Consider the following 8770-nt stretch of genomic DNA (forward strand, 5'->3'; position numbering starts at 1 on the left):
GGGGATGAAGATCAGAAGGATTCAGTTTTGGACGTGTCGACATTGAGAAGTTGTTCTGGGGAAAAGAACTGTATGTCATAGTTGATGTTTAAAACCACGAGACCAGGTCAGATTTCTAAGAGAGTGAGTAGAAAGAAAAGAGGTCCTTACTCAGAATCCTGGGAGACTCCCATACAAGTTTGAGGAGATGGGGAGGAACCACAAAGGTGAACTGTCAAGAAATTTCTATTAAGAGATTTGCCACTTTCCAACTTTACAGCTATCCAGGTTCCAGAAGTTATGTGTTGAAAGTATGAGATTTCATAGTGTGTTTAATGTTTCCCTTAAAGTATTTGAGTAATTATTTGCAAAGTTTTGGCAAAGAGGTTAGATAGCCCTCTAACTCAGTAAGAAAGTGCTAGATACTTATATGTTGTTTGGTTACTTAGAACCACAGCTGTGAGATCATAATAAGTGATTAATTGTCACAAGGTTGGTGAGCAAAATCAGCCTCTTATGACAAAAATAATTTCCTACTTAATGAACAAAATGCTATCTTCTGAAACTACCATTCTCACAAATGTAACATCCCAAACTTAACATTCATAGTCTGAAGGTTTTGTCAGTAGTCATTGGAATTATTAAAACAAACTCTGAATGATTACAGAAAAGCTCTTTATCCCACTTTGTATATACACATGGGGAAAAGCTGTGTGAAGACAAGATTAAAAAAATATAGATTCAATTTAAATTTTTTAACCGTAGATATTTGCTAGCCTTTCTGATCTATTTAAATAAGGGTAATGCCAACTTCATTTTGAGAAGCACCTGTGTCATTACCTCATGTTCTTGATATCTCTGCTATTGAGCTTATGGCCTCTGGCTTCAACAATAATTTTAACAAGGCAGAATTAAAGATATTTAAAGTTCTTAATTATACTACAGCACCAAACACCCAGGTATGAAATAGTTCAGTTCTAGTCACATGCAAGGTAAAACATATGGACTTTATTTCGATCTTTATTTGAATAAACAAACAATAAAAGAACTGAAAGATTTGCATATTAACTGTATACTTAATTGTACTAATAAGTTATTTTTTAGATGAGAATATTACTTTGATAATATAAAATTCTTAGAGACATTGAAATATTTATTGGTAAAATAATATATCTAGGATTTGTTTTAGAGTAAGCACATGTGAGATGAGGAAGGTGATAAAGAAGAAATACAATTGGCCATGTTTTGATAAATGTTGAAAATGTTCCATATTTTTACTTGTGCTTTTATGCGTTGTATCCACTCTACTTTCGTATATGTTTGAATTTTTCTGTAATAAAAAGGGATAGTTTTTAAAAGGGATAGTTTTTTGAAAAAACTTGTATTTCAAAAGTAAAGAAAGTGAAGATACAGGCTATAAATTGGAGAATATATTTTCACATATATAATCTACAAATGGTTAGTTTCCAGATTATATAAAGAACTTTTACAAGTCAATTAGAGTAAGACAGACAGTCACAGAAAAAAAGCACAAAAGCCCTCTTCCAGCCAGTTAACAACTTGCTCCAAGGTAGCCAATTGCTTACACAAGTTAATTTTGCTTATTTTGAAAATTCATATTAATGGAATCATACAGCATGAACTCTCTAGTGTCTAGCTTTTTTGTAAATATTATATTTATGAGATTCATCCTGTTGTTGAGAGAGGCAGTGTTTTCATTACTAGAAGTATTCTATTGTGTGTATATACTTCAATTTACTTATCTTTTGTAAGGTTGATGGGTAATTAGATTGCTTCCAGTTTGGGATTATTAGAAGAATGCTGCTAAGAGCATCCTTGTTCATTTATTTTGCATTCCCTTTTATTCAACATGGATGAATTAAAAAAAAAAATTTGAATTTTTGAATGGAGAGACTACATACACTATGATCTCTTTTTTATAAAGCATTTTCCATGAAAAACTGAACAAGAAATTGTTGATATGTTCATATGTGCAAAATAATTTTTTCACAGGCAAGGAAATGATAAACATCTTAGAATAATGATTTTGGGGAGGCAGAGGGATGGCAGATGAGAAGAGTCCATAGTCTCTGAGTCAAGTAAAGGATTCATTGGTGTTCACTTATATTATACTTTAAAACATGCACATTCATTTATGTGTATAAAACATTACATCATAATTTTTGGTTAATAAAAAAACTCACTCTGTGTTCATCCAGGGAAAATCTTTCCTCACAGGTTACATTTTGCTGATGAGCTTGTGGGTGGTCTTATTCAGTCACCAGGTCTTTGAGTTATTTGTGTTTCCCTTTCACTCAAGGGCGTTCAAGATTCAAAGGATCTTCTTAAGGATGCCACCCACCAGTTTGACTCTGTATATCCCTTATATGAAGAATAAGATTGTTGCATTGTGTTAAATCATATTTGAACTGTTGAGACATGCAAAGATTAGGCCATATTTTGTGGTTAGGCAAGAACCTTTTTGAGAAAGGTTACCTGAGGACAAGTCAGATCTTTAGATAGGAAATTGGAATAATGACGACAAGACTTCCGTGAGAGTTGCGGCTGGGTTCAGCCTGCACCTTGGCCTAGAAGTTGAAGAGTTTAGATGTCTAAGGTTGTATTTATAAGTGGAGCATTATCAGCTGTCCTCAACTGTGCAGAGGGAGACTGAGACTTAGAGGGACAGTCCCTCACTGGGTGTGCACCTCACAATCACTTAAGGAGATTTGAGAATCAGACTTATTGAATTGGATGGTATCACCACTTCATTTATGAAAGGTGCATAAACTATGTTAGGCTCTAGAATAATTACTTGGTGGAAATTTTTATTTTATTTTATTTTATTTTTTGCTATCCTTCAGCAAAGTCCACTTGAATTTTCTGGTTCTGCGGGAAGAAAACAAAGGGGTATTTATCCACACTTCTGCCAGAGTGTTGAAGAGAGAGCAGGGTGGTGGTGGGTGGTGGGTGGTGGGAGTCATATCAGTGATCAGAGAAAGAAGGATGTGGGGGATGAAGTTGTATCCCAGAAACTAATGTTTACTTCCTTCTAGTGTCAACTTCAGAGGTCCTCGATGATATTTTGTGTAGATGTAGATGTGAACGAAACTTGACTTCTGTCTCTGTGTCTCAGATTTCATTTTGTGACCTTTGACCAACCTCATTGTTCTTAGCAAGCATACCAAAGCCTTCTAGTTGATAATTATCTGGGTCTCTTAAAATGTAGCCAGAAATATTTCTGTTAGTAAATGCTGGAATGGCATAACAACTGAGATAAATTACTAAACTGGTTATAATATAAACAATCATCTATCACAAGACCCAGGAGGTATGGCCCCTGGCGCTACTGTATTCTTTGTCCCTTTGTCTTGTCAATCATTAGTACCTGAATTATGCTAATAAAAACTATGGCCACAGCAGTCTGTAGCTGAGAATAATTTGCACAGAACTGCTGGGTCATGTGTCTACTCTGACCCTACATCCCTGTAAGTATGTTACCCTACATAAATTCTGTATATTTGATGAAGTTCCCTGCTTTGTTTTTCAGTCTGAAGGTCTGAAGATACGTTCTTGCTGTGGTGACCTTCCAGTTATGCCTTTGCCCCTCCATCAGATGTATTTTTATTCAGGTAGGTAGCTGTGTTTCTGACATGAGTCTTTGAGCTCCCCAGCTTGCAAGAACTCTACTGTCTGCACCATCATCTGGGTTACTTATACTCATATGTGGATGCATTGAGCACCTTGGATTGGGCCTAGATCTGCACACTTGTTCATTTTAAACAATTTTCATGCCACTGCTGCATTTATCTTGTCTTTCCCCCTGATTCCTAGACTGGGAAAGAAAAGTTTAGCCATTAGGAGATGTCTAGTACTTTTGTAGTACTTTTGTCTAGTTGTCTAGTACTTTTGCTAGTGACAAATAAATAAAATCCATATTGCTAAGTATGGTTATAGTATAATTATGATCTTCCATACCATCTTCTGTATCACATACTGTTATTTGGTAAAAGTGTTTATTGAGCATGCACTGAGTGCCAGGCACCATGACTGGTTATCCGAGCCCTTAAGGAACTTTAGGCCCCGGGAAGAAAGATCAAATACGCAGACCAATGATGCAGGAGTGCGTGACAGCGAGGGTCAGGGAAGCAAGGACTACTGAGAGGGCAGTGGTGGGAGGGGAAAGGTGTGCTGAGCACGCGCCTCCTCCAGAGTTGACTCCTGGGTCAGAAAGGTCCTGAATCCTTGGCCAGGATAAAGGAAGTGGGAGAAAGTTGGTAAGAAAGTACTCGAAGGTGAAGAGAGCTTGAGTGAGGGTGTGGAAGTGAGGGAAGGCTGCTCTGTCTCCAGAGTTCTAAAAATAGCTAGGCTATAAGGTTTGATGTGTTAATGACAAAGAATGAAAGTAGGAGGAGGGGCAGATTTTGAATAATATTGTATGCTCTGGTGAGGAATTTGAACTTTAGTTATTGGAAGACATTGAAAGGCCTTAGGCAAGTAGTGATGTGATCAGATGTTAATTTTACATCTATGGAAGATGGGCCTGAGAGGTTCAAGAATAGAGGCAAGAAGAACCCATTGGGAAGTTATCGTAAGCAGGCAGATGATCAGGAAAGCACCCCTGCGGCAGTGGTGGTAGGGACGAGAGGAGAGCACTGATCAGAGATGTTTAGGAGGAAAAATCTGTAGGACTCGGTGATGGCTTCAATTTTGAGGGTGACCTGGTTGGTTCCCAAACTTCTGACTTGAGTGACCTAATGATAACACCATCAACTATGTTTCATGGAACTGTCTGGAACCTTGAACCCTTTACAGAGTTAAATAGGCTTATCTGGAATTTTCCTTATCTACACCATTTCACTCTTTTTCTATTTACTTGTGCTAGAGACAAAATGAGATTTTAAAAACTAAATTTAATATTGCAACCATGTCCAATAATCAAACGTCTACTTTCTTTATTTGCCTGTTCCTACTTACAGAAGGACCTAGTATCAGAAGTTAATTGAGGAAAATTACCCTACGTCAGCAATGAACTTAAGACATTCGTTTTAGCTTTGTGACCAGATACTATCCATTGCTCTGTGTTCCTCAGTTCTGCCTCTGCAGTGCAATTGATCAGAGATTCTCAACTGACATTCTGGTGTGTTATAAATATGCATGGGTAAAAGCAACTTTAGGTCATACTTGATTTATTTTTATTTTTTTTGATGGACAATCCTTTATTATTCAATTTAGGTAAGTCCAAAATCAGTCAGTATAGATAAGTAAAAAACTAAACTAAAACAGCAAAAAATGCAGTTTCGTTTGGCAAAGACCCACACATAACACTAGCCCAGCACCTCATCAAGGGATCTGCCAGCAGCACGGTTGGAGACCCCCATCCCACTCTCAGATCTGCCAGCTCACTTTAAAAATCGAACATGAATTCTTCAGTGAAAAAGTCAAATATTTGTTCTCTCCACAAGCAATAAAATCACAAAATCAGCTAAGATTTGAAAGTTACGGTCAGCTAGTATAATTTCCTGCTTTTAATGTGTACATATTTTAGATTTAGTAATCTTTTCCACACATAGACAGGCTTGAGAAAAATTTCAAAAATCAAAAAGCTGTTAATTCATGTATTTTATGACTGTGGTTAGTTCTTCAAGTGTTTAGACTTCAGAGCTGCTAATGACACTAAATTCAATGCCACATTGGTCGAGTCTGTCAGTCAACTTGTTTCTGGAGAAAGAGGCTCCAGATGTGAAGACCCCGCCCACCTTAGGAAGGTCAGAGGCATTCAAAAGAGTTATGGCTGCTAGGACCATGGCTATGGGGATGGCTAAGAAGCCAACCTCTGGTCCTTTCACTTGAGTACAAATTCTGTTCTTGTCAATATCAAAGCCTTGGCTGTCTCTTTGACCTCAGAATATCATCGTAAATGATGAGGCATCAGTCTGTGTTTGTGTTGGACCTTGTTTTGAAAAATAACCAAAGGAGAAGAGCCACAGGAATTTTATGATAAGTTGCCTTCCAATGCCAAACGTCACAAAGAGTAAAGTGTCGCAAACATCAGCTTAATGACAGTGGTAGAGCCACCCGCAGTTCTGTAAGCAGCATATTGAACAGGTGGTTGCTCTAACTTTTCATGCAATTACTACTGAGCCTGCTTCACAACAGACAGATCCACTCCAAGAAAGGAATGGAATAATTGCTGAATTCTCTGCAGTAAGAAATTGGTCACCCTCTTTTCAGTTTTGGACCAATAATTGGGATAGGTTTCAGGTTTGACTCATTTCGTAGTTCTTTCAAATCACTGTGACCTCCAAAACCATAAGCTGCTGACTTCCAGGTACCCTCAGGAGTGCACAACCCCTTGGGTCCTGAATGTACAGTCATGAAACTCTGCATAGCCAAGGATCACTCATTTTATTTCTGGCATATGTTACTCCCAGATCTGCTGGAATGGAGTCAAAGCCACCACTTCCAGTGATATAAACTCCCTTTTTTGCAGCTCTCTCATGATACTTCTAACATGTTAGTTCCAGAAGCTGAGGTTCTCCAGAGGTATCAATACAGGTCGTTCCATTTTCAGTACGTGCTTTTACTGTATGTTCTCCATGAAATCAATATGGACCTACACGACTGAGGATGACTGTTGCCCGTTTAGCCATTTCGTGAAGTGAGGCTGCAGTAGTGATATCACGAATCATCATTCCAACTTCAAGTGCTAGTGTCGATCTTTCCAGCCTCAGGTAGCCCTCTGCAGCACTCGCTGCAGCTTCTACTGGGACCGGCCTGCACCACCCAGAGCAGGTGGGAGTTCCCTTCCACCTGCTCCTGGGCCACTTCCTCAATCACAAACTGGCCAGTGAAGCCTGAGGTGCTGAACAGTACCAGCTGGAAAGGCCTCTGCGGTCTCCATGACAAGCCCACAGCGAGCAGAGGCTCAGGAGGGCTGAGGCCTGGGGCGGCTCATACGTGATTTATTTTTAAATGAATTAAAATTTTAAGAAATTAGAAAAATTTGGAAATTATTGCTAATGGATTTGTTTAGAAATCAACTAGGTTATATATGCTAGAAATATAGGTATTTTTGGAAGGGAAAAGATAACCTATGGTAACATTTAGAAGACATCGATATGCAAATTATCCATGTAGATATTTGAATTGGAGTCCATCTTTGAGAAATATCCATTTGTTGAGAGAACCAGCTCTGTGGTTATAACTATATAATGGCAAATATAACTATCAGTGGGCAGGAAAGAGCTGCTCAAGTGAGTCTTTGACGCAAGTGGCAGAAGGAATTAGAAAAGAAATTGAACAACCTAATGTTTGCTTCTTTCTGTCTTATAATGGAAGAGAAAACTGAATGCTTTTTATGGTGTATTTTTACCTGAGGAACTTTAGAAGTAGAGTTGGTTTTCTAAATCAGGGGTCCCCAACCCCTGGGCCCCGGACCAGTACTGGTCCGTGGCCTGTTAGAAACCAGGCCACATAGCAGGAGGTGAACAGCGGGTGAGCAGCAAAGCATGTGTTTGCAGCCACTCTCCAACGCTAGCATCACCACCTCAGCTCCACCTCAGATCATCAGGTGTTAGATTCTCATAGGAGCACTGGTCCCTGGTGCCAAAAAGGCTGGGGACCACTGTTCTAAATGTTGATAAAATTTTTTTTTGCTGGAGGGGAAGTCAGGAGGAGTTTGTAAGTGTTTGTGTTCCTTTAATTTCTCAGGTTTGTTTCTAAATTTACCTAGATTTACTTCCCTTTGGAGCACCTGCCTGATAGGATATTTCCTCATACCAGTGTTTTAGAATAAGGAAATCTTGTTGAATCATCATCATAATAACACTAGCTAAAATCCGTTGATTGCTTTCTATGTGCCAGGCCCTGTGCTAAGCATTTTCTAATCAGTGGCTTAGAACAGTCAACTGACTAGCTCATAGTCATACATCTGATACCTCACACCTAATAGGATTCAGGCACTGGCACCAAAGTTTTGTTTTTAACCACTTCTAGAGTTATTTGGAACTGGGAGTGATGTCTGAAACAGTCTTGACACTGGATTATAGAGATAGCCATCTACTCAGGAGACTAATCACTCTGCCAGAGGTCACATCTGGAGATTCAGCAGTCCTGAAACCATTAGGGAAATAGTATAATTTGGTTTACTATTTTTAAAATGTATAGGAAAATTATAACACTAAATGCATATATTTGAAAAGAGGGAAAGTCTCAGATCAATAAACTCCCACCTCAAGAAACTAGAGGGAAAAAGCAAAAAATAAACTAAGGTAGAAAGAGGGAATGAATAAAGAGCGGAAATCAATAACATTGAATAAAAGAAAAACAAAAGAGAAAAGCTGGTTCTTTGAGGAGATCAATAGAACTGACAAACCTCTAGCAAGGGTGACAGCAAAAAATGAGAGAACTCACAAATTATTGGTATCAGGCATTAAACAGGATATCACTACAGACCCTGCAGACATCAAAAGGATAGTAACAGGCCACTGTGAACAACTATATACACATAGATTTGACAAGTTAGATGAAATGGACCAATTCCTTGAAAAATGCAAACTTCTACAACTCACCCAGTATCAAACATAATTTGAGTAGTCCTATAACTGTTATGGAAGTTAAATTCATAATTTAAAAACTCTTGAAAAAGATATCTGCTGGCCCAGATTGTTTCACTGGAGGATTCTCCAATCTTTTAAAGAATAAAGCCAATTCTACATGATCCCTTCCGGAAACATAGAAGATAAGGGAATACTTCCCAACTCATTCTAAGAAGCAGTGTTACTCTGGT

The 8770-nt window shown here is 38.4% G+C and overlaps 1 pseudogene; it reads right to left on the bottom strand.

Moving 5' to 3' along the window:
• Nucleotides 1–4990: 4990 nt before the first annotated feature.
• On the bottom strand, nucleotides 4991–8566 carry LOC120583458 (saccharopine dehydrogenase-like oxidoreductase; annotated as a pseudogene).
• Nucleotides 8567–8770: the final 204 nt, after the last annotated feature.

Source organism: Pteropus medius, unplaced genomic scaffold (genome assembly GCF_902729225.1).
Source record: "Pteropus medius unplaced genomic scaffold, Ma_sr-lr_union100, whole genome shotgun sequence".
NCBI classification, from domain to species: domain Eukaryota; kingdom Metazoa; phylum Chordata; class Mammalia; order Chiroptera; family Pteropodidae; genus Pteropus; species Pteropus medius.